Consider the following 26,885-nt stretch of genomic DNA (forward strand, 5'->3'; position numbering starts at 1 on the left):
GGAAAGATCTCCTCACGCAGCTGAAGGGCGCGCTCTGGCATCCCCACCCCGAACTTTGGGCCCTTCATGTATGGCCCCTCAACGGGTACCCGGGAACCTCCCTGAGGGAGTGTTAAAGACCATTACGGAAGCCAGAGCGCCCTCAACCAGGCGCCTGTACGCGCAGAAATGGTCAGTGTTCTCCACCTGGTGCGGGACACGGAACCTAGACCCTCACTTATGTGACGTGACGGAGATACTCTCCTTCCTACAGGAGCGTTTAGATGCGGGCAGATCCCCGTCTACGCTCAAAGTGTATGTGGCAGCCATTGCAGCTTCTCATGCTCCGGTGGCCGGCCTATCACTGGGAAAAAACGAACTGGTCATTCGTTTCCTTAAGGGAGCTCGTCGGATGAACCCTCCCCGACCCCCTTCAATCCCTTCCTGGGACCTGTCTACGGTCCTAGAGGCCTTAAAGGGCCCCCCTTTTGAACTGCTTCAGTCTGTCGATATGAAGCTTCTTTCGTTCAAAACCGCTTTTCTACTGGCTCTGGCCTCAGTCAAGCGAGTGGGGGATTTACATGCGCTATCTGTAAGCGCTGACTGTCTCGAGTTTGGGCCTAATGACTCCAGAGTCATTCTCAGACCAAGACACGGCTATGTCCCCAAGGTGCTCTCAACACCGTTCAGAGCGCAGGTCATCTCGCTGTCAGCCCTTTCCTCGCAAAGCGACGAAAGCAACGCGAGCTTCATCTGCCCCGTCAGGGCTCTCAAAACCTATATTGCGCGCTCCGCCTTATTCAGGAGGTCGGACCAGCTCTTCATATGCTTTGGTGGGCGCACCCGAGGTCTCGCCACCACGAAGCAAAGCCTATCGCGATGGATAGTAGACACTATCTCGCTGGCTTACAAATCTAAAGGCCTTCACTGCCCGTTCGGCATCAGAGCCCATTCCACCCGAGGTATGGCCTCGTCATGGGCGTGGTCCTGCGGGATACCACTGGATGATATCTGTGCGGCGGCAGGCTGGGCCTCTCCGTCCACATTTATTAGATTCTATAATCTGCAAGTCCCTGCCCTGCAGGCCAGGGTACTTTCTATATAGACGTGCTAAGCCTTATCACGTCCCCCTTTTTTCATTCCCTATATAAAGCTCACTAAGGTCGGCTGTTGGGACTGGGATTTCTCCTGCTATAAAGCCCCGGGCTCTCGCCTTGGGCTGTGACAGGTCGAAGTTCCCGAGCACGCACGGCGTTTTACATTGTGTTCCCATAGCGTAAGCTAGCTTACGCAGTACGAGAGTACTCTCGAAAGGGAACGTACTCGGTTACTAGCGTAACCTCGGTTCCCTGAGATGAGGGAACGAGTACTGCGTAACCTGCCGTGCTATGTGCTCGGACCGGGTGATCGCTTCAGTCGATTTAAAACCTGATCCCTATGGTGAAGCGGTGGCTTATATAGTTCCAGCCACGCCTATTTTGGCGCGCTCTGACGTCCAATAGGCGCGAAGCGCCCCCATTGGTTCGTTCCTCTCCGCCGCCTCACCATAGGTTGCTGCAGTTGCCGCAGCACAGCCAATAAGCGCGCGAGCCGCTTCGCTTGGGTCTGCTGTGCTGCAGCACTGCGTTTTACATTATTTAAAAATTAAGGATAATTTTTGGCTTCATATTCTAGAGAAAAGGGGACCTTTTCCCATAGCGTAAGCTAGCTTACGCAGTACTCGTTCCCTCATCTCAGGGAACCGAGGTTACGCTAGTAACCGAGTCACTTTTTCTCTATCCAGAGGCCCACACCCATCCAATGACACCAGACAGAGAAGAACTTCACACACTACATCTGATGATTTGGTAAGGATATTTGTGTGGTTGGGGGGTCACCTGCACAAAACCAACTATTTGTCTATGCTTCCTGTAGATTTAAATTTCTCTAAAAATTGTCATAATGTTTGTATAAGCTTGTGTGATTAAGAAAGATTGTATAGAGATCGGGGGAATTTTAACAGATGATGTTTGGTTTTCTTGATCATTTCAATAGTTGCGAATTGAAAAAAATAATAATATTTTGCAGCCAGAAGATTTGATGATAAATTGAAGATTTATTTAAATTTTATTCAAACTAAGAAATATTTAGTTTTCAAGGACAGTTAAAATTAAGTGTGTGTGTGTGGGTGTGTATTTACCTGCACAGCACTTACTAGTTGGCCTCTGTTACACTCCTCTAAACGTCACTCTCATCCGGGTCACGGCACCAGTGCAATCCCTGTGGTTCTACTCCCCTCACTCTACTCCCCTCACTCAAGTGGGATTTAAACCAGCTGGCCAATATTTAACATGAATAACAGATGGAAACCACTATTGCTGTTAGCTACCATACATTTTCAATTGCCTTTTTTGCTGGATACTTCCTATCAAAATTCTCAACTGCAGAGTTTTTTTTTCTTCTGTTTGAAATGAAGTCATTTGAAGTGAAATGTACTACATGTTAAGATCTGTACCTAGGCCCTAATTCACAAGGTTTTCACAATGAGTATCAGCAGGCATAACAGTAGGCTAAATACACTGAAGTAGAGGTCTTCACGGGTCCAAAACTTCGTGCCCGAACCCGAAAGAGACCCACAATGTACTACACAGAACCGACCCGGACCCGTCTATTATTTCAAAAACTAGACCCGGACCCGGACCGACTGGACCAGATTGTCACATATTCCACTTTAAATTGCTGTTACAAGTCAATAAACCTGTTGCGAAAAATACAACTTTTTGTCTTACCTAATTTAAGGAGCCGTAGTCTCTCTTCCTTGTAGGCTACCTGACTGCCAGTGATGCATTACAATTCTCCGACAAGAAAGTTATCCATGTTATTCCTCTCGTTATTCCAATTATATCCATTATTACCATGCGTGCACTTGCATTATCTCTGAGTCTGCGCGCTCTGCTTTTAATGGCAGAGAGAGACAGATCGCTTTTTTTTTTTTGGCTCACACTTTTCTTTTCCTAATTTTACAAGTTGCAAGTTACAAAAAACACAAACAGTGTCTGATCACGGCCGAGTGTTCTCCTAGTCCGATGACTCCGATAGCACGGGTATTACACACAATGTTAAACAGACCCGGGACCCGAAGTAATAGATTCCGACCCGACCTAGACCCGGCTGATCATTTAAAATATAAACCCGAACCCGTACGGGTTCGACGGGTCTCGGGTGCACTGTGAAGACCTCTACACTGAAGTGTAATTCTCAGAAAATATAAGTATCAAATATCAACATCAATTATTGCTGTTGAGCAGTAGCAAACTCACTGCGGGCACTGGTTGCTAAATAAATAAACATGTTTCCCCTTCATTCTCATTTCTCTTAAATTTCAATTGCTTTCAACTTATTTTTAAATACATTTTTTAATTAAAATTGTATATGTTTTTCAATCTTTTTTCAGCAAATAAATCTTTTCTTTTGACATCTTTCAATCATTGCTATGCATGAAGTCATGAAGAGATGAAGAGATGCTCTTAATAACTTTATCATTGGTGATGGGAGGGCTGATTTCTCTAACTAGGTGTATATATTCAGACATGTTGTAGAAATGAATCAGAAAGCACAAGTGAGAGGGTGCTTTTGCATCTACATGCCCGCCCAGGATTAAATGGGTAATTTGTGTTTGTGTGTCATGGTGTGAATATTTAGACAATAACTGGTCTCTGAATCATGAGAGAGATCACAAGTTCAAATTCTGAATATTTACTAGAAGTGTTTCACTTCATAGCCTAATAAGCCAATTGTCTTATACACTTGGTCCATTAGGCAATGTGTTTTTAGAGCTGTCAGTTGCTTTAGATATAAACCATTGCTTTTAATGGTAACAGGTATTTTCAGCTTCTCAATTGAGCACATTTTACTATTATGACATATATGGAGAGCCGCTGGGCATGTCGGCTGAGTGGGTTAGTTATGAGACGGCGCTTTGACAGACACGTAGGCTGACAGGGTGGCTCTGTTTTTGAGAGGATGGACCAGATAATGAGACTGCCCTCTCAGATGGCCACCTGTTCTGAGCGCAACCCCATCAGAGAAAATCCCAAACAGACTGCCGTTTCCAGAGGAACTGAGTGTGTGACAGACAGACTTGCAAATTGGGAGCGTTGCCCTGTCGAAAACTTCAGCCGGAGGGAAAGTTAACCGTTGGCTCCATAGGGTGCAATATTCACCATAAGGCTGAATGTCTTTGCTGAGGTTGTTCTAATTGTGTGTTTTGTGCTGCTGGAGGCAAAAGAGGGACATGTTTTACTCTGCTGAGACACTTTGTGTGTGATCATGTTTAATATGCTTGTGTGTTCTACCTTTTTTATTTATATTATTAGTGTGTGGTATTTGTGCTTTATGTTGACTATATGGCAGGGTTGAATCACTTTTTATTAATTTGTGAATGTATTCATTCATTGTATGCTCATTGCAGTAACACATTGATTCTTGTCTATTTGGAAACACTCCACTGAATCTGAGAACCAATCAAACACAGTCATCATTTAAGGTGGTCCCTGGTCCCATCAGCCATTATTTCCTGCCGTCAATTATATGGTTACCTTTAATTACAGACTGCAAACTCAACATCACAGGTAAAATATTATTTCTTTTGAGGATTTTAGAATTGTAGAAATCAATATTGGAACTATTCACATGAACATTGTGATTATTTGGTGATATTTTTACTTAGTCTTATTTTTTGTTGTTGTTTGTTTATGACTGTTATTTTTTGCATTATTGTTATTTATATTTTGTATTAATTTTTACAAAATTTTAAGTTACATTTTTTTTGCATAACCATTTTACATTTACATATTTAGCTGATGCTTTTATCCAAAGCGACTTACAATTGCCATATATGTCAGATGTCGCACACCTCTGGAGCAACTACGGGTTAAATGTCTTGCTCAAGGACACACTGGCGTTTCACAGTGGATTCGAACCCGGGTCTCTCACACCACAGGTATGCGTCTTATCCCCTGCGCTAATAAACCTAATAAATAATCGTAAGCCAAGCATTTATTTAGTTAATTAAATATTTCCCTAATAGAAAATTAAAATAAGCTATATATTTGTTTGTTCATTCATTCATTCATTCCATGAATTTATATGTATTTATTTAAACAGAATTGATTGTTGAATTAAGCAATTTATTTATTTAAACAAAGGTTTGAGTTATTTGCATAATGTAATTAATATTAAAAAGCTAGTGTTACGATCGGAGGGTTTTAATGGGTAATCCAAATCAGAAATCAACAAGCCGGGGTCAAAACCATAAATCCATCCAACAAAGAAACAAACAGGGAAGGAACAGGAACGGGAACAGGAACAGGAACTCGGAAGACGAGGAACTCGGAAGGCGAGGAAACTGGGTGATGGAAAGAAAGGACTCCATGCAGACATACAGAAAAGGACTGGTTAATATAGGCAGGATAATGACTAACAAGTGATGACACCTGAGTGCAATTAACAGGAGTGCAATTACTGTGATGAAGGGACAAGGCTTTGTGGGAATTGTAGTGGCTACGGTGAGGTGCCTATGGGGAAATGAGACCACTAGTGGACACCCAGGGAAACAGAGACCAGACAGCGTAACAGCTAGTCTTCAAGTATCCCATTCATCTGGAAAACAATATACAGTATTTCTATCTATCTATGTTTTCCACTTTTGCTTTATTCTCTTACTCTACAGTTCTATAAATCCATCTCTCCTCCTTTACAGTGCCAACAGCCTCCATCTCCCTCTATTTCTTGATTTGTGTCTTTAATCATCCTTTCATACTCAGAATTGTGTATGAGTCACATCAGTATTTGGCTTTAGTTTGGTCTGAGCAGAGCGGGACTGGGGGCTGTTGAGGTTCACTATGCACATCCTACCCAGGGGAGAGGGGTCACCCCAAAAAAAGAAAAACAAAAAATAAATAGTCTAGTATGGAAAGCTATTGATTAGTCTCCTATTTAGAAAATCTCAACCTTTACTTTCTCTCTCTCTAGCTGATGAGTTATTGAATATACCATCATTAGCTCTTCATATTCATTTCTTCTGAAAAATGAAGATTGATTCTTTTCTCTTGTTGTTTCTTCTGCTCTGTCTCTTTAGCTGTTCTGTTTACAGTCTCTCTCTCTCGCTCTGTCTTTGTCTCTAAGGGTTTGGAGTGCCACTGTGACTCAAGACTCTGACTACCAGCAACAAAAATATCATCTTAGTAGATGTGAAACACAAGACTTTAAAGCAGACTCAGTCCTCATTTACAGAGACACCCTCTAGGACCTGTTCTAGTGTTTCCTTTTATATTCTCACTGTTTCCCAGCTGTGGGGTGCAATGAAACAATGCAATGTCTTCCTCTCTGATAAAATACCTTATATAATATAAATATACATTACAATATATACCTTATATAATATATCATATTAAACACACACAGGGTATATTTGCCATATGGGCTATTTAAGACTCCATATCATTAGCATTATAATTTATTAATAAAATCCTGCTTCAAATATGATCAGCTGGGGATTTGAATAGTTGAATTTAACATACTCAACACTGGCAACATTGCCAACGGCTGTGTGATTGATGTCACTGGAAATTGCCTGGCTTTCGCTGAAAATAAATAACATTTTGGTCTATTTGTCATTCTGAATTGCTGTTTTTGTGAGCAACTTCACTGTTTATTGCTAATAGCCCTACGTCTCGTCACTCGTCTCACTTCAAAATGATAATTTTCATAAGACTTGCTTGAGGGGTCATAGATTAAATCAAATGTGATGATGTCTGGATTGACAAACATATATGTAAAAAATTATTCTATGCTTCATCACCAAAATGCACTAGGTTAGATGTTGTGCATTTTCTGTGAATGTGTTCCTCTTTGTGAATGCACACGCGGACGCGTGTGTGTGTGTGTGTTCATGTGTTAGTTTCAGTTTGAGTGATTGAAGCCCACACACCATTACTCTAAGAGGTGAGAGCAAAGAGCCATGAACCTCCGGTCTGACTCATATGCCACTTCTCATTAAACCTCCAGACACACACACATTTTCAAACACAGAGAGCCATGGATTTCTAACACATTAGTGCTGCAGCAAAGCCATCATTTCATAGTTCTAGTCAAAGACATATGAAAAAACAGGTCATGTGGGTCAAGGGCAAAATGTCAGTGTTGAAGAAGAAAAAGATAGTATCAGTCTTTATCCTTCAAAAAGAGGCAGAGAGAGTCAGAGGAGAGAATATCTCCTCACGTCTTTGAATAATTATCTTAGTCAAGACTAGTTCGAATAAATAACCTTCAATATGCTTAGCAGTCCACAGTGCTTTTATATGTGTATATACTTTTTTCCTGGGCAAAATATATTTGAAACATATTTTTTTATATATTTTGGAAAGGTTTGGGTATATTTTCCAGATTGAAAAATAATTTTATTAAATAATACTTTTATTGTATGAACATTCACATTCCTATCTATTTATATATAGAATAGATAGATAGATAGATAGATAGATAGATAGATAGATAGATAGATAGATAGATAGATAGATAGATAGATAGATAGATAGATAGATAGATAGATAGATTCAATAAATATATATAAACTGTTGGGAGTATTTCAGACTTCTAAATGAGAGTGGAGGCTTAATATCATTATATATTGGTGCCTAGAGCAGCAAGAGACTATAAAAAGCATGGATAAATGTTCACAGACTAATAGAATAATTATAGCTTCTTCACAATTTAGTAATAACTCTGTGCATGCTGACTGGATGTTTGGGAGTGTGGGTGAGAGAGATATGTGTGAGAGCACATGCCTGCATACATCTTACATGTGAGTCTGAGGCTTTTGATGTGAGTTGGAGGATGTCAGCTCTGTGATGATGGGAGGGGGACCGGAAGACTTCACTGCCCTGATTACATCAGTTATCACCTCCGCACAACAGCAAACGTGTGTGAAATTCACTTATCAGCGTGCCCCCACATGTGACAGGGTTACTGCGAATGGAAAGGAAAAAAATGGTCTTTTCCATTGACAAGATTCCATCATACATACATGTTTACAGGTACACGAACCAGCACCATTTTGGTGGAAAAGTGGTAAAAGGGAAAAATATTGATTTGATGAGTTCCCATTAATACCTGTTCCATTCCAATAAGGCACTTCTGCTGCTGTATTACTGAATGAATTACTTTGCACCTTCTGATGGATTGCGGTGTGCTGTGTTCCACTGGGCTTTTCATAAACAGCTCTGACTCTCCTATTCTCTCCCTCTGATTTCTGAACTTTTAATATGTCTGGAAGCTGATTGGTAAAGGTGGAAGTGGCTATGGTCTGTGATTGGCTGTGCCTGAGGCATGCCAAGTGGCATGATGTTCATTGTTTATCTGTATATATTTAAAAATACATAAAAGTGTAATTCATACATGAAATGACTCAATGAATGTAAATGTTGATATGTTGGAGAGGTATAAAGTCAAACATTATGGTATATGAATTAAATCTTCATTATAAGAATACAATTCTTGAAGAAAAAAGTAAATAATTTGGAATAATCCTTTATTATTGTTTCTTAGAAATATTTTTGATCATTGCTCATAAATATAAAAAAGTTGATATTTTTATTGCATGCAAAGTTAGTTTATGTTGTAAAGTGCCATATGGTGAAACTGCACAAAATGTAACTAGTGGGGGAAGTTGTGGCCTAATGGTTAGAGAGTCAGACTCGCAATTGAAGGGTTGTGAGTTTGAGTCTCAGGCCGGCAGGAATTGTATATATATATATATATATATATATATATATATATATATATATATATATATATAAATGCTATTTAATATTTAAAATAAATGTAAATTGAAAAAATAGATTTTTTTAAAAATAATTATTTAAAAAAATGTACCATATTTTTATTTTATTTATTGTGGTCGGGGACACTCGGAAACAGTTGTGTAGATGGCTGTATTCATCTGGAAACTTCCCAGGACAAAGATTATGGCAGGACTTTGGGTTATGCTGAGTTAACGGGCTTATTATGATTAAATGATTAAAGCGAGACCCATTTGACAATTCAAGCAAAGCATAACCTACTCTATAACCTAGTCAGAGCAGAGTAGTTTCCAAATCTCTGGATCTCATCAGAAGAACTGTCTCAAACTTACACACAAGCTCACATTTTTGGGCTAAATGACTCACCACCATGTACTGTTCGTTGACCTTCTTCTTAAAGTCTTCTTCTTGCATATTCATATGCACAGTGACATCAGCATTGCAGCTATGAAATATGTATGCCTTATGAAGCAGAGAGCGCAATGGCTGCCCTTTCACATGCAGATTCACTGGGGAAAGAGGCGAGGGAGTGTTTCTTGACATGTTTGGAGATTTTTCGTAAGGCTTTTTTGTCAGAATCTTGTGGGAAAGTAGTTCCAGACTTGGTAATAGAAAAAGTGGAGGGAGACAAAGAAGGAGGGTGGGCAGCTAAGGGCTACGCCAGCTAACACTTTGGAAAGCCAATTAAGTTCCAGACTCACACTGGGACTTGCCGAAAGACTGAAACTGAACTAGATATGTACCCAGACTGATTTAGAGCCTGATATGCATCAGATTTTAAGCCCAAACTCTGTCAAACCCATTCAGACTGATGAGTGACTAACTCTTTAACTCTCTCTTCTACACATCCTTATTTTTCTCTGCTTCAGGCTTAAGTTAGTCTTAAGACAGTCCTATTCTAATAATTGGGCCACTCATTATGTGGTGTAATTTATTTATTTAAAAATTCATAAAATAAATTAACCAGTCTTAACATAAAAAGGAATTTACTGAAAATAACCCTTTTCTTACACGTTTACTATTTCAACTTGAAAACTTGACTGTAATAGTCCAAACCTCAAAAGATCTCTGGGATAAAGCTGTGGACAGGCACAAGTCAGGAGATGGATACAAAAATATTCAAAGGCTTTATTAATGCTTAGAAACACATTGAAGTCTATTATTGGGAAGTGGAAGGTATTTGGTACAAAACAGACTTCCTTGAATCAGAACGTCGCTCTAAACTGGATGAAAGAATCAGGAAGAAACTGGTCAGAGAGGCGACCAAGAGGCCTAAAGCAAATCTGAAGCAGCTGCAGGAATTTATGACAAAGAGTGACAACAATATCACAGATTCTTCACAAATATGGCTCGTTTCTTGCCACTCCTAAAGAAAGACCATATGCAGTGACAACTAAACTTTGCCAAACACACCTAGAAAATTCTGATGCAGATGAGAACTGAATTATTTGGCCTCAACACCAAACGATATATCTGGCGGAAATCCTATACAGTTCACCATCCAAATAACATCATTCCTACAGTAAAGCTTGGAGGTGCTAATATCCTGTTCTAGGGGTGTTTCTCTGCAGCAGGGACTGGAGCATTTATCAGGACAGAAGGAAAAATACCATCAAATTATTGAGGAAAATCTGCTGGCCTCTGCCAGAAAGTCATCAATGGGAAGAAGGTTTACCTTCCAACAAGACAATGACCCAAAGCACACAGTGGCTGAAGGAAAAAAATCTGAATGTCCTTGCATGGACTAGTCAGAGCCCAGACTTAACCACTTCAGCTGTTATTTTGATTTTTTGAGAATTAGGCATATGCAATATTGGACCCACCGGTGGGTCCCCAGAGTTGATGTGGTTAAACCCCACTGAAAATCTGTGGAATGACTTGAAGTCCACAAACACTCACTATCAAATTTAACTGAATTTAAGCAGTTCTGCAAAGAAGAGTGGGCAAACGCACACATATTCAACCATCCAGATTTTAATAATGCAACTTAATCGATATTCATAAATATTCAAGACACTTTTTCTGCCCTTTCTTGCAGGGACTTTTAGTCTGTCTTATATTATTAGAAAAAAGAGAGCAGCTGGTGCAATGATGGTGGGAACAGTCATGTTCATTTTTATCATTTTCTGTCAATATAACGGGACAAAGTTTCCTGCTGTTTACAGTTGTTTACTTGATAAACATACAACTTGAGACACAATCAAAAGGAAATTCTTGATATTTCTCTGGATGATCCATAAATCATGTCTACAAAAAAACATTTCACACAGCAAATTTAAACATTAAACAAATCATGCAAAATGAAAAACTGTTGCTTTTGATATTAAAAAGCACTCTCATTCAAAATGCTGCACAAAGTTACAATTGTTTACACTGATGTACACACAGTTTTTGAAATGGATTTGACTAAACTCTAAATACAAACAAAAATGTACAAATGTGAAATGCTAAATCCAAGTCTCTGAGAAATCAGAATAGGAAATCAAAAGAAATCAATGTAATAAAGTGTAATTAAGCTTGTAATAACTTTAATAATAACGACAGTAGCTAGAGAAAGAGAGAGAGGGGCAAAAGAGTTCAATGGAAAAGTGTTGATATAACGAAACTGTCATTCGAGCAGAAATGTCATGAATGATGTCTCAAATCCCCTTGTACAGATACTGGCGCACATAAACACAAAGTCAAAGACTCACACTGACTTTAAAGACGTCAAACATTCACTTCTGCGGTTATGACTCAGTGTCATACTCACTTTCTCACACAATAACTACCTTTATTGGGTTTATGAGCATTTTTATATACGTACTCTAGGCTACAGCACTGAAAAACCTTTTTCCTTTAAATTTTTTGTTTAACTTTACAAATTTTTGACTACACACCATTTCCTGCTTGTACTGAGGTGTTAGAAAAGCAGAAGAGCAATATTAACAACAGTTCAACTGCTCTGAACTCTCTATGGGGTGCAATGTTAAATATTCTTTATTCTTTTCTTGTTCTGGTGTGTTGATCTTTTCCCCTGACAGCTATACTTGGCTAATACCTGCTTTTGCACTGCTAGCAGCAGCCTACAGAGACAATCAAAGCTCAGTCCGCAGCCAAGCGCAACCACATAATAGAACAGACAGCAGGAGAAAGAGAAAACAACAGACAAGAATGCAGGAGCAGAGTTAGATAGCAGGACTACCTCTTTGTTTCACTGCATTCTGTCAGAATTCAAGATAAGAATAATCTCCACAGTGTTTTAATGGGCCTTGTATTTTACACTCAAATAAAATATGGAAGAGAATAAATAAAAAATGTAAACAAACTGTATTATTATAAGCACAACTTTGTTCCCTATGGGATAATTCAACTTGATAGCTTCGATTTCCTAGTATACAGATATTTGAAATCATTTGTACCATTAGCTGTTGGGTTTCTAAACAAACTATAGGTACATGTGTATTTATGTTTTTATTTACCTATTACCTTATGGTTTTATGTGTTTTGTGCGAATGTGTATGTGTTGGCTACTTGTTGTGAACCAAATTGCCCCTTGGGGACATTAAAGATATTTCAACAATTCAACAAAGGCACTTTACTGTCTAATGATTAATAAAATGTTTAAAGAAAAAAAATAGCAGTGATAACATTAGCACTGCAGTTCATAGATTATCAAAACAGATGGCAACAACAAAGAAATTACTGTGCTATGCAGTGCTAGCATTTATTCTGCAGGTGGATGATTAACAATAGAGCTGATACAGTAAATTACCATACAGTTTTACTCACCCCTTATGCTAAACATGTTCTACATCTTCCTGGGTGCAATGGGGTAAGATTATATTATTTACTACTGAAAACATTTATTTTTTTAATACATTTATAATGTTTCAATATATACAATGAAACATTATAAGGACAATTCCAAGCATCATTCTCTTACACTATTGCAAGTATTGGAAGCTGTAATTTCCATATTGAATGAAACTCACGCACAACAACTATTTGACATGATGTTGTGTAATTCAACAGCTGTATAAGGTCAAGTGTCACTGGGTGCTGTTGTGTCAAACTCAGTCTATAATACATAGTGTGCAGATGCCACTGCGTTTATAATCTAATGCATGGAGATTAATCCTCCATGTTAGAGCAAGGGCCGGGGGGTATTGATTTGACTGAGTGTGAATAGCAGATGTGGTGGGTCGTGGACAGCAGCTATTTTTACAGTGACACTGTTACATAATAAACAGTTGGTCAATAAGTTGATTGAGAGAGTAGTGACGTCAAAAACCATGTGGCCTTTCTAGCACTTAGGCCCAAGACACAAATAAATGAAACAGTTTTACAAGAGATTAACAGTGTGACAACTAAACTAAGAATTTGGTCGAAGTGCATACTGGTTTTGGACTACATACAGAAAGAAAAAAAAAAGTACAATTCTAATTTTCTTGTTGCATATATTTGTCTTGTTTCCCAATTAAACTATCAACCAAACAATCTTTCGCAAAATTATGCAAGGTATATCAGACATGAATGTAATTTTAAGATATTTATGCAGAGTACATTCTGAATTAACACATAAATAAAACGTAGTTATTCTTAAATACTTCAAATAATAAATTAGCATTAACAATAACTGTTTTTAATAATTAATTTGTGCACATTTTTTTAGATCAGATTTTCACTCAAAAAGTGCTAAAATAATTTGTAATGGAACATTTTGTAATAAATTCAAAATAAATAATTTTTTCATTCAAATAAAAAGAAAAATTAAGACTTTTGGACCTCACTATATGTATAATATATACTGTAAGCAGAATGTCATAGGACACTTTTGATATCCATAGAACCATTTATGACTGTTCTCGCCTTGAAACTACATAACTCACAAGAGCAATTAGACTGCAGGAGAACTTAAATCATCTGTTGAGCAAATTCAATTCATTTCCCTTTGTCGTTTTCACAGCGTTACTGATTAAAACCATTCCTCATTAGCCACATGCTAAATGAGCTTTAATTAAAGACGACAAAGGGGTAACTGCTTTCTCTGAACACAACACAGAGCAGCTTGCACTCCTCAGCACCTCTCTCTTTATGCATCTCTCTCTCTTTCTGCATCTTTCTCTCTTTGAGCTATTTTTTCATACAAAGACTTAAGGAATCTGGTATACAAAAGCAAAGACTGAATACACACAGGCAGGTGAATACAAGAGAGGGAAAGTTTTCTTACTCAGGATGAAATTGAATGTGGCATGGGTTCAATATGCTTATTGACATGGCAAATAAAACACTTTCTGAATTCCAATTTCAACTTGTGCCTATAACAAGAGAAAGAGGGAAAGGTGGGGAGAATCAGAGAGAGAGAGGGGGGAAGGAAGGAGTGAGTGAAATCGTGAGTAGGGATCTCTTTGCAGAGTTATTCCCCGCTGATGTGTGATGAATGACTCTATGACAGATGTGAAATAGGCTCCGTTAAAATGCTCCATTTCAGCAGTGGAATGTGGCAACAGTCTAAAGATCACCTGCGATATCAACACATCTCCCCTGCACTGTTAAACTCAACGCATTAGGAGAACAGCAACAAACATGGTTATGAAATTACAATTTTATTGCAACTTTACTGATTTATGAAAGGAAACTATGATTGGGAGTTTTCACAGCTTTCATTATAATCCCAATATTCAGCACCATTTAGCCGAACTTGGTTCTCAGCTGTGTGAAATCATTGGTTGATTTCTCCAAACACTATAATACTGTCTGTTTGTTTAACAATCCTGCCATAGCGACATTAAATCAACCAGATATTTATTTCATATTTTACATCTTGGATGTATTATATATAAAATAATAAAAAAAATAAAAAAATAAAAACTGTAGAGCTTGATGTAATATTACGACTGTTTCGGTGTCTGTGGAAGTTTTATGTACGCAGTCTTGTGTGACCGCGGTTTTTTCATTCGTTTTTTATTGTATTTATTTATTTATTTATTTTTTTTGGTGTGACTGCTGGTTTAGCGGGGTCTCCATCAGGCCCCTGGACTGTGGGGCCCTATGCAATTGTGTGGGTTGTGTGGTACCCGAACACGCTACTGCCCAACCCGGAACTGTGTAGCCTCCATTGCTTCCGTTCATATCATATGCCATGTTGCCATGGTTTCATTTCTGATTTCATGCAGGAGCAGTGAGGGGCATGTCAAAAATTTATCTGACCTTCCTATTGCCAAACGGTAGAAGCTAATCACCTATCGTTACCCCCTTTGCAATGCACGTCAAAGGCAAAGATAAAATTCGGCCTGATTCCAAAAAAAAAATTTAAAGGTGTAGCACGAGTCAGATTTCAGCTCAAAATTGGAAGAAAATCTCACAGTGTATCCTGGACCTTACACATTCAAATATACTGCATTGACAAAAACGCGAGAGCAAATGAGATTTGAGTGAGGATTCTTCCTCTCCGCCGCCTTCTCCTTATATGCATGCTGGTTATGTACCCTGCACTGCACTTCTCTTAACAAATGTGCAAGGACAAGATTTTACATACATTTTACAAAACGTTTTATATATATATTTTTATAGCAGGACAATAGGCCTAATTAAAACAAGTAATTTAGTTAACTTTAAGTAAATCTACTTTCAAAAAGGTTGTTGCCAGAAAAACTGATAACCATGAATCTAGTGATGAATCTAAACTTGTTTGGAGTGACTCATTGAACATATAATTAGGAACTTCCATCAGTGTGCTGTAATTCAGACAATCATATTCTGTAACAAACACATGCAGACACACACTTGCTCATTCATAATGAATACGAAGCATATCCTTTGTGAGTTGTACATGAATGGCCTTTTCAGTGAGCAATTTGGAGAGCGTAAGCACTAAGCACTATGGAATGCTGGGTAATTACCAGCATTACCAAGAGACGTGCAGTTTGGGATGAGCCAGTTGCCATCAGATTCAGAAACACACAAACACTCACCCACCCTTCTGTGGACATTGACAGCAACATGTCAGCCAGAATATCATAGATTACAGTTTCCTCATTTAGAAACACTGCTTCACCCAGAAGCCCACAGTAATACCATTATGGACCGCAGAGGTCCAGAAAGTGATTTTGGATTAGGGCATTTGCATAACCAACAAGATAAACGAATGCACAAGTAGCAAGAAAAACATTAGCTGTATATTGCGATCAGACTGCAGACAGGACATGTTCTGTGTTTAAGTGCCTGACTCGAAGGAATTCAAATTTTGTTTGTGTGCTTATGATTATAGGTTAGTGTTTTGAGTCCAAGCTGTTGATAAGGTGTGTGTGTGTGTGTGTGTGTGTGTGTGTGTGTGTGTGTGTGTGTGTGTATGTGTGTGTGTGTGTTCACATGAACAAGGGTACTGTTGACCACACTGAGCAAGCATCAACATGAGTTGTCCAACGACCATTGACTGCTAATTTTTACCTTGCATGACTGCATTACTTGAAGGTGTGTATGCTTTTCAGTCAAAATAATTTTTATACAAATTTATATACAAAGACAGCTAAAAGAGCCATTGGTAGTTTATTTTCCCCAGGTATAAAGTTTTTGATTCTGTGGAGCTATCAAAACATTTATCTGTTTGTTTGAATGCCATGACATAGCAACAGTTGTTTAGCCAATGAGCATGAGTTTGGGGGTGGGCTATGTGTTTCTACCAATCAAAGATGAGGGTACTGTCCTGGAAACCTTTTTAGAAACAGTAAGTGAGTTTGACTTTGACTGTGGCTTCCCTTACGAAAAAGAAGTTTATTCAAGTGTGCTGTTAGTATACTTCTTTTAAAATAAAAAATAGGAAAGTATACTTTCAGTCTACTTTTTTATGTTCTTCTCAAAAATGTGCTTTATGTACTTCTCACAAATATACTTTAAATGACATATAAGTATACCTGACTTTTTTATACTTGATTTAGAAAAGGTCTAAATATATTTGAGCTGTATACTTGTGCTCTGGGAATCCATGTTTTCATTGTTATACAGTAGGGGGCGCTATTACACATCTTCTGTACAGAATTTCCAAAACACAAGTGAAAAAGAAACCAAAACAACAGATACTTCCACATGTAATCTAACAGGATCAGACATAAAAGAACATCAAAACTGTGTGACGATATGGAATAAAATGTCGACCCATAAAGAGGTAATGACTGTTATGCTTTCGGGTGTTGATTGATTCCATCAACGTTTTGAGTACAACCTTGAATTCAGTCTTTTCAGCTTTTTGTTAAAAATGTTGTTTATTTCTTCTTCTTTTTTTTTTTTACATTTATGAAACTTACCCAGATTTAAGTGTTTATAAAAAAGAATTCATGAAGCTAGAATAAAAATGTTTTGTTTACGAGCAGATACACTGTTCTTACTTTTGATGTTTGTATATTCAGATATTCATGAAACAAAATATATACAAATCAATACCTAAATACACATAGTAGTATACTTAAAGTATGATTTAAAGTTCACTTAAAGTAAACTTACAAGTATACTTGCAGTATAAAACTATTAAACAAGTTGTTTACTGAGACTATACTTCAGAGTGTATTAAAAATGTGTAGCATTTGGACCAATCATTTTCATTAGATTTGTGCCAGTATTTCTGTGAATGACTCCAGTCCCCCTTGTGCCATGGCAACCAATCTGATAACACTAGTTTAATTGCCCAAAGGAATGCGGGCAGAGCAACACTCACTTCATTTCCCCTTAGGAAAGACACTGTCATGATACAAGAAGCAGAAGCAATAATGCAAGTAAACTCTTTATTAAGAGTAGAACAAAACACAGAAGTACTTGAGCTCGGGTGGGCTGGTGGTGCAGGGACTAGATGGTCTGACAAAGAGAGGAGAGTGCGATCAGTTCTTATAGGTGAGTGGATTGGCAGCAGCTGGTGTGATGAATGAGATCAGCTGGCGTGCTGATCAGTGGAACGAGCGGCCACGCCCACTCACATACACAGAACAACAAATACACGGGACACGAAGAAACCAGTGAATTCATGAACCGTGACAGACACATGATGGACTCTTCTCTAATAAGTTCGTAAAAAAACCTCTCTTTGAATGAACACACATATCCTTCAGATCATTGTGTATATTAATGCTGTTCTTGTAAATTGTCTGTTGAGTTTGACTTGTAAATTGTCTGTTGAATTTATCTGTTTTATGCATGCATATGATAGATAACTAGTTAATATCACCTCACTTATACCATGTTTGGTCTCTATCAAATAGTCTTCTGATGATCTAAAAGAGTGTGTATATTATATGTTGATACCCATGCAAGATTTTATTGTTCTAAGAATCTTTTCTAGTTTTTATTTCAATTTCTGATCCAGTTACATTTGAAAACTGCCTTGCTCTCAGACAAAGGGTCGTAAAACCCTTCAGTATTTCCAACCTCCCACTTGGAATTTCAGTCTTTCTCATTGGATAAGCCCACCCTAAGAGGCGTGAACTCTCTCAGGCTTAAAAAGGCTCATGCACAGTTCCTTCCATTGTTTCTTGTTCTTCTTCTTCTGCTAAGTCTTCTGTGTCCGTGTGTAGAGCCTGAGTTGGTGCAGGCATGCCCAGTGGGCCCCAACACTGTTCTATTAGATCCGGTGGATAAGGATGGAAAAAAAATGAGGATGTTAACTAGAACACTTCTAAGGACACCCTAAGTTCATGCCAGGCCTTCGGCCTTGACTTTCCATTCATCAAGATCCTCTGGCTTAGAATGGTTCCTTCTCATCACCTAACTTCAGCCAACCTACCGGAGCCCCAAAGTGCAGCAGTACTCTCTTTCAAACAGGCGAGACGTACAAGTATCAAACTTAGTCTTATTAATTGATACATTAAGTATCATTTGCACCATTTACACCTGTTTCCCTTAAGGCTGTAGATCAAATTGTACCATAGCTTCATGTTTTTATTTATCTTCTCTTTACTGCTTAAGCTTTAACCATATTTCCTATGCCCACTGTATGCATGTGTGTGTGTGTGTGTATGTACACTATGTCTATGTTAGACTAGTTTAAGTGTTTATGTATTCAATGAAGTCTTACTTGTATCACACTTGAAGTTGAAGTTGCTCATAACTGGAGTCCCTAATCATGCAGATTTTGGCTACAAGATCTGAGTAATATTGTACAGTAAGAAAGTTATTTTCCTTAACCAGGAAATAAACGTTCTTAGAATTGACAGACAGTTGACACTGAGATGTCAAGTAAATACTTTCAGCGGATCTTCTAAATATTTATAATTAATTATAACTAGTTATGTTATAGTTATAGTAGTTAATCATAACTAATTATTCATATTCCCCATTTGAGCTGATTCACTACAAATGCTACAAATATTTAATTAGTAAACTCTCAGTATAACTATAAGTTCAATTTTAATATAGTTGCAGTAAAACCTAAAACATACAGTATGTAATCTATTTGTGTACTCAAAGTTTACTCCCGTTTTACTAAAAGTAAACATAAAAGTATACTTTTATATACCTGTACTAGAAAGTGGGCCAATTTATTTCCAAGGAGTATTGAAATACTACACTTACAAGTAGTGCATTTTTGTATACTTATTACATAAAAGTATACTTAAAATATACTTGAACTTTACTTAAGTATACTTAATAAAATAAACTTGTTTGATAAGGGTTGCCTTGCCGATCTGCGAGATTTGTCACTTGCAGTTAGTTGAGGAGTTTAAAATGGAGATAAGTTGGACACTTTATGTTTTCTTTAGTGACGCTCACACAGTGTTTGCTTACTTTATTGCAGATTAAGTGGATTAGATGCAATATTGGTCAATTAAACTAAAGTTTACAGACGTTTAGCATCAGAAATATTTTCATTGCATACTTTTTGTTCGGCTTAATTCAGCATCTGTATGTACAAGAATAAAAGTTTGATAGAAGTCTGTATTATTAAATACCAATTATAAATAAAATGTGTTTTTTCAGTTTTTAGTCTGATAAACATGACATACAGTAATAAAACATTAAAATTACATACAACAACAGAGTTTTTACTGTTAAAAAACATGGATTTGTGAGCAATAGAAGAACTGACGATGTCATAATGAACATAAAAAGCATATCACTGTTGTTGTCATTAAGCTTTGCTGATTAAGCGACCCAGCTGCTTTCAAATGGCTGTCACGGTAATGTGGCGTCAAAGCTGTCTCAAAAATTTCTAACTAACATACACAGCTTCGAGTCAGACACTGATTGGTCTGCGCAGCATCACATGAAGTTGAACACACCTAGTAACTTTTTTCCCCTAAATTTGTAAAATGGAATTGAATTCTGCCAATCATTACACCAATTTTTAGTCACTTGGTGTTCATGGCTCAGGTGATTAGTTAGAAAACTCCCATGCCCACAACTAATCAAAAATGACAGCCATTCAGATACCCAGCTATTATAGACCTCATTGAGAGAGACACATGTAAGGCCTGTTCAGTTTAAAATCCTCTGCAAGGAACTTTTTGAAATGAAACCATTGCTCCAGAACATGATTGGAGACAAGGCAGCCTCATTAGATCCTGCAGCCTTTTTGGTACATGATCAACGGCTTTTGATGGTTGCCGAGACACTTGTGTCCGACTCACCCTTTAGCGCAAAAAAAGGCTCTTAACCTTCATCGAGAGGAACAATCGTCAAACTAGCATTCTGTTATTTAACCCCGAGCAACACCACACAGGGGACAATGTGCTGATTAAATACATTATTCATGATGCACTCAAGCAAGATGTACAGATGGCAAGGAAGTGAGAGAGAGAGAGAGCAAGAGAGGGAATCAAGGTCAGTGAATGTCCAGTGCCCGTTGCTTTGAGGCTCATTGTTTACAGTCTCGTTAAATCAACCTCTGCAGTCTGCAATGACTGGGTGAAGTGTGAGCCCTTCTAATAGACAATGAGAACAGGTGTTGAGCAGGTATTCATCTGAGACAAGTATGAATGTAGACAGCTATCTGACTAAGGGGAAGTATTACATCAACAACAGTCATTGCACAGGTGCGATCCTGATGAGTAATGCTTGGAGACTTTTTTGATTAGTTGGCTGATGCATTCACATGCAGTAGGCCTACACAAACTCAACATACAGGCACTATGAGCTAATCCAACAAATTTTAGAGATTTTAATTTCCCCCTATTTAGCCCACAGGAAGAGAGTAAGAGAGATTGTTTCATCTCAGACACAAATTGTTTCATCTCAATGTAAAACTTACACATGGGCTCCCCAGCTCTATTCCTGGAGGACATAGCTTATGCATATGCAGATGAAATTTAGCTCTTTAACTAATTCTGGGGTAATACTTTATTGTCCATTGTCCCTGTCAAATAAAGAATTAATAAAAAAAAAAATAGCTAGCTAGTCAAGGTGTTCAGAATTACTTATTAGAAGGGTTGGCTACATTGGGATTGTTAATAATCTCTGTAGGACACAGAGCCTCCAGGACTGGAGCTGAAAAGTCCTTGTGTCTTATTACAAAGCTAACTACAGGAAATAAGTATGTATCTTCAGTTCAAATTCTTAATATATTTATCTTAATTGGAGAAATCTGTTCATGTCTTTATCACCAGCAGGGTGGACTATTGTAATGGGCTCCTCACCGGCATTCCCAAAAAGACAATTAGACAGCTGCTGCTCATCCAGAATGCTGCAGAACGCCAGGATTCTGACTAGAACCAGAAAACCTGAGCATATCACTCCAGTCCTCAGGTCCTTACACTGGCTTCCAGTTACATTTAGGATTGATTTTAAAGTACTTTTACTCTATAAATCATTCAATGACCTGGGACCGAAATATATTGCAGATATGCTCACTGAATATAAACCTAACAAACCACTCAGATCACTAGGATCAAGCCAGTTAGAAATACCAAGGGTTCACACAAAACAAGGGGAGTCCTCCTTTAGTTAATATGCCGCCCGCAGTTGGAATCAGCTTCCAGAAGAGATCAGATGTGCTAAAACACTAGTCACATTTAAATCTAGACTTAAAACTCATCTGTTTAGCTGTGCATTTATTGAATGAGCACTGTGCAATGACCGAACTGATTGCACTATATTTTACGTATTCACTGTATTTTATGTAAAATCATTTTCTATTTTTAACTGTTTTAAATTCATTTTAAATATGAAATTTTTTTTATAATTTCCAAAGTTTTAAAAATGCTTGTTTTTATTTTGTATTATTTTTCTTCATGACTATCTTACTTTCTTTTATGTTAAGCACTTTTATAAATAAACTTGCCTCGCCTTGCCTTGCCTTAATATATCCTAATATATTTATGAAGGACTTACAGGACAGCCTGGGTCTGTGTACAACAATAAAGAAAGCCTTTTTCGCTGATGACTATTCAAGCAGAATAATAAGAATATCATGCAGCTTTGACTTTCCCCTAAACCAGGCACAGATATAGATCATGAGAGCTTATAGGGCTCAGCACATATGTAAATGTGTGTGTGAAACTGATCAAAGAAAGTTTTGATGTAATGACTGTGACTGTTCTTTAGACCTGTTACGTAAGCATGTCTCTGAGGAAATCAAGGTATGTGAAGAATCTATATGGCTTCTTTAAGTATTCTGGCCCTTTAACTCTTCATATGTCTGCTCTGTTACAGCGAAGTGCTGGTTAGTTCTATTATTTATTTTCCTTAAGATGTTGGTGCTGCATAAATTATGCTATGTTTGTTTTGATGTTTATAGTAGGCTCTTTTATCTCCGTCAGATGAATGACTCAAAGAGAGGGAGGGAGAGAAGGAGTAAGTGAGTCCCTGGGAGAGAGGGGATGTTTTTCCTTCCCTCCTTTCTCTGCCCCTCACATTTTTCTTTGGTTCCCTGTTTTACTCCTTTCTTTGCTCACACTGAGGTCTGTTTCACAACACATGTCAGAGCAGTACATATTTATTTCCCAATACATATTAACTTACAGGTCACACTGTTCACATAAACAACGCAGTTCTGCTTATGAGAAAAGTATGTCCGAGATGAGTCTATTTTTTATGTGTATTTCATACTATAATCAACATCAAAATACAGTGAAATGCACTATAAACATATTGATCTACACAATATTTAGCAATATTGGCCTTTCTGAAGAAACATAAAATAATAGAAAATGATATTACTCACTGATTCTTTGGAAACAAATGTCAGTCAGGCTTGATGCGTTTTCCACACAGTAACAGACACATAAACAGCACTTTGTGTTCATTAAATCTGAATCCGGAGTTTATAGCTACAGCTTGAGGTAATTTACATTTGGTCTTTTCCATGTAAATTAAATTTCATCAAGTTATATTTCAGATATTTCATTACGGCAATATTAATTTCTCGCTAGATATTACATAAAAAGTGGAAAACGTTGTTCAGAAACATACATTTACACACAAACAGACCACCGACCGCAACTTTCAGACGCCATCTTTATTTTTTGGCTTAACTGTCACAGAATGGAACGCACAGGATTGTGGGATATCAAAGGCAGTAAAGGATACATCTATGCTGCCTTCAAAACCGGCCAGATGAAGCCATCTCAGGAGACAGGAAATGAAGCTGACATTGATTTCGGACGTGCCTTGAATGTTAGTCGTAGATGGCAAGATATGTTTCAAGGATGTAACTGGTGGTGATGTGATGAAACACAGGCAAAGTGGAGGGATACCTGTGGTCCTCGTAGCACCTGTTAGCAGTTTGGCTAGCTGTTGCAAGGTGGACATAGGCCACACTTCTCAGTGAGTTTAGGAGCTTACATTAGCTTTATACCTTACAAATTGTTTCCCCATTTTTAGTGATCATTTAACTCCTCAATCAATGGTTCTCAAATAGTTCACCCAAAAAAGAAAATTTGTTGAAAATGTATCCACCAAAAGACCATCCAAGATGGTTTTTCATCAGAACAAATTTGACATAACATCAGTTGCTAATCAGGGGATTTTCTACAGTGAATAGGTGCCGCCAGAAAGAAAAAAATAAAATAAATAAATAAATAAATAAAAAATAAATAATCCACACTACCATCTTGTGAAGGAAAAAGCTGTGTGTTTGAATGAAACAAGGTGTTTTAACTTTTTAAAAGTTAGTTGTTGTTTTTTTACATTTTTAATATGGTATTTGTGCTAGTGCTGTTTAATTGTGCATGACTTCTGGCACAGGGAATTGTGTTAATGGCTCATAGCTATTTCAAACACTAGGTATATTTTTATAATACCATGTTGATGTGCTGGTGCACTGCTTGGCACTGGACTGTATGTATGTGAGGCTTGTATGTATGTGTCCTCTCGTCTTGGCCTGTTTCTTTCCAAGATTTGTTATTCTCTAATGTTTACCTGCTTCTTGCTTTCTTTTACCTGATTTTATCTCTCAGTCCTCACCAGCTCCCTCTTTTTCAGTGTGTGTCCCATGTGAGGTGTGGTAAATGTAGTGTAAATGTCAAGGACTGATGGATACTGAAGAGACATTGAAAGGAACAGTGAGGGGGAGCAAGTGACATTTTGGATGTGTCCCACGAGAGAACTCTGACGAACAGGAACATGTTCACTCAGCAACATTACGCGTCAAAAACACACAACAAGTTTCTTCTTTTCAGCAACAGTTGAAATAAGGTAAAGGAAGGTAGGGAAGAAGTAATATATGAAAAAGAAACAAAGTTAAGTAAGAGAATAAGGCTAATAGATATAGAGGAAACTTGTCAGGAATATAGGTAGAAAAAAGAATAACAGAATAAACGGAGAAATGGTGACTTATCTGATGGCTGACTTTTTTCCCTCCACCTGAGACTTACAATTTTGTTTCAGTGTATAGATTCAGTGCTTTTCAGTTACTTTTCATTGGATTTTAGCATGATATTGATGACGATTTGATTATTAATTTGAGTTCTAAATGAAAGTTTAGGTGGTGATGTTTGGAATCCTGCTCATCACAACATAAGGGCATTTAAGCATATGCTTACCTTCTCTGAATTGTTGAAACAATTCAACTTCTCCCCTTTTCTATTCTCTTCTATTAAAATGTCATTAGTAAATAGTAGGTATACAGTTGCTTCTCATGCTCTAGCCTTGCATACATGGACATTTTAATTGTTTCTGAAAATGTGAATCTGTGAATGGTAGATTAGAATACTGACTCCAAGATAAGTTTTGTTTGGACAAAAATATTAATTTGTTATGCATCAAACCTCTCACCAACCAAGATGGAGATCAGTGATGTAATACACCATCTGGATGTACTGGTGTGTTAATTACATACTTCTCAAAAAAAAAAAAAAATGTTTGGAAGCACAATTCAAAAGACCATTCATTAAAAGGGCACAGTGTGTTTGTTTGTGTTTGTGTGTATCAAACTAACTGCATAAAAAAGATCCCTTCATGTATTCCCTGGTAATCATAACTATGATTTTGGCATTGCTATAGTGCTATATGTCTTCTTTCTGAGCTAAAGAATTTGTTTGTACTCATTTATTCATTCGTTTATTTTACTTCAAAATGATTGCTATTGTACTTAGAGATCTTGCATAGTGCAAAAGTTACAAAATTACAAAAATTCACAGTTACAATGTCTATTAAATGGATTGCTATCAAATTGGTTTATGTATGTAGAAGATATTATTAATGTATAGTATTTTGAGGTTAATGAGATGTGTAAGTTATGTTTATAAGTGTGCACACACAGATACACACTTAAAAGATGTGACTTGTGTGCAAGAAGGCCTTGGTTTGACTTGAGGGATTCCCGTTGATGCATGAAGGCTCTTCAAAGCTGTCAGAGAACAGGGTCAGTCTCTATATGTGGCCTTCGACACTGACCTCCACCTCATGAGCCGCTCAGAGATGTGTGTTTGGAAAAGTCAAAAAAGGTGTTCCTGTCTCAAATCATATGTCTCAAAGAATTTGATGTGAAATGTGTGAATTTCTACTGGAATATATGACTTTTGATTGGAGACTTTATTGTGAGACATTGTTGAGATCTCTGAAACTTCATATGAGACCCACAGGGCTTAAGGAAAGATCTTCATTGCTCTATATTAAGTCTCATTGGGTTTGATAAACTAAACAAATTTTTCCTATTGGTTAGTTGTTGTCTTTGTTCAAGAACCAGAGCTCTTAATTAACTTTTCATTCCAGATGTCCCCTCTTTTCCTTCGAATCTCCAAAGCTACAGTACATCAAAGACTCGCATATTTCAGAATTAATATTTTTGACTTCAGAATATATTAATTTAGCGCAAATGTTGAGGAGCAATAATTTGAACCCAGAACATCATGCATTAATCATAAATCTAAATCTCTTTTATCTAGTAATATAATAGAAACAACAAGACCGCGTATGTGACACTGAGAGAGACTCTTATCAGATTTTTTAATAAAACACAACCACAAAACAGGAAACCTATTAAGGGAGGTCTGGTAGGTCTGCTAAAAGCTTTTTCCCATCTAGTGAACAAACATCTCTCTCTGTCCCATGTGGGGTCTGTTCTAACCTCTTATTGGCTGAATCATCTCCTGGCTTCTTGCAATCTCCTTCCAAAAATGCCATATCCAGAAATTAAACCATCAGCTCTCGTCCTTATGACGCACTCGCCAGTGCCTCATGAGTATCTAGTCAGGTTCATATCTATGTCAAATTTCTAACTGTGTGATGATGCTCTGGAATGAGAATGTTGTAGTGAGGTTTGTCTATCTATCTATCTATCTATCTATCTATCTATCTATCTATCTATCTATCTATCTATCTATCTATCTATCTATCTATCTATCTATCTATCTATCTATCTATCTATCTATCTATCTATCTATGTCTGTCTGTCTGTCTGTCAATTATTATTATTATTTATTTATTTATTTATTTATTTTTATCTGTAAATTATCAATGACAATAAAAAGTCACATTTATGGTTCGTTCCTTCTCTTAATTTTTGTGACATTTCTGCAATACTGTAATATGTTAACATATTAACTATTTTTCTAACTAATTATCTTTAAATAATTAAATATTTATTAATGTTCTGAGTTAGTTACTGTATGAGTTGATTGAGAGTCTGATTTATTTTTCTATTTCTCCCTCAATGCAAAGAAA

The 26,885-nt window shown here is 37.4% G+C and overlaps 1 protein-coding gene across 1 annotated transcript in view; it reads right to left on the bottom strand.

Annotated features, from left to right (window-relative positions):
* Positions 1-23,045, bottom strand: part of LOC132092535 (E3 ubiquitin-protein ligase LNX-like) — a 77,183-nt gene extending 54,138 nt beyond the window's left edge. The window contains exon 1 of the mRNA XM_059498811.1: positions 22,945-23,045. The gene's annotated coding sequence lies outside the window, so the exon portion shown is untranslated. The remainder of the gene's footprint in view (positions 1-22,944) is intronic.
* Positions 23,046-26,885: the final 3,840 nt, after the last annotated feature.

The sequence above is a fragment of the Carassius carassius genome, chromosome 18 (genome assembly GCF_963082965.1).
Source record: "Carassius carassius chromosome 18, fCarCar2.1, whole genome shotgun sequence".
NCBI classification, from domain to species: Eukaryota; Metazoa; Chordata; class Actinopteri; order Cypriniformes; family Cyprinidae; genus Carassius; species Carassius carassius.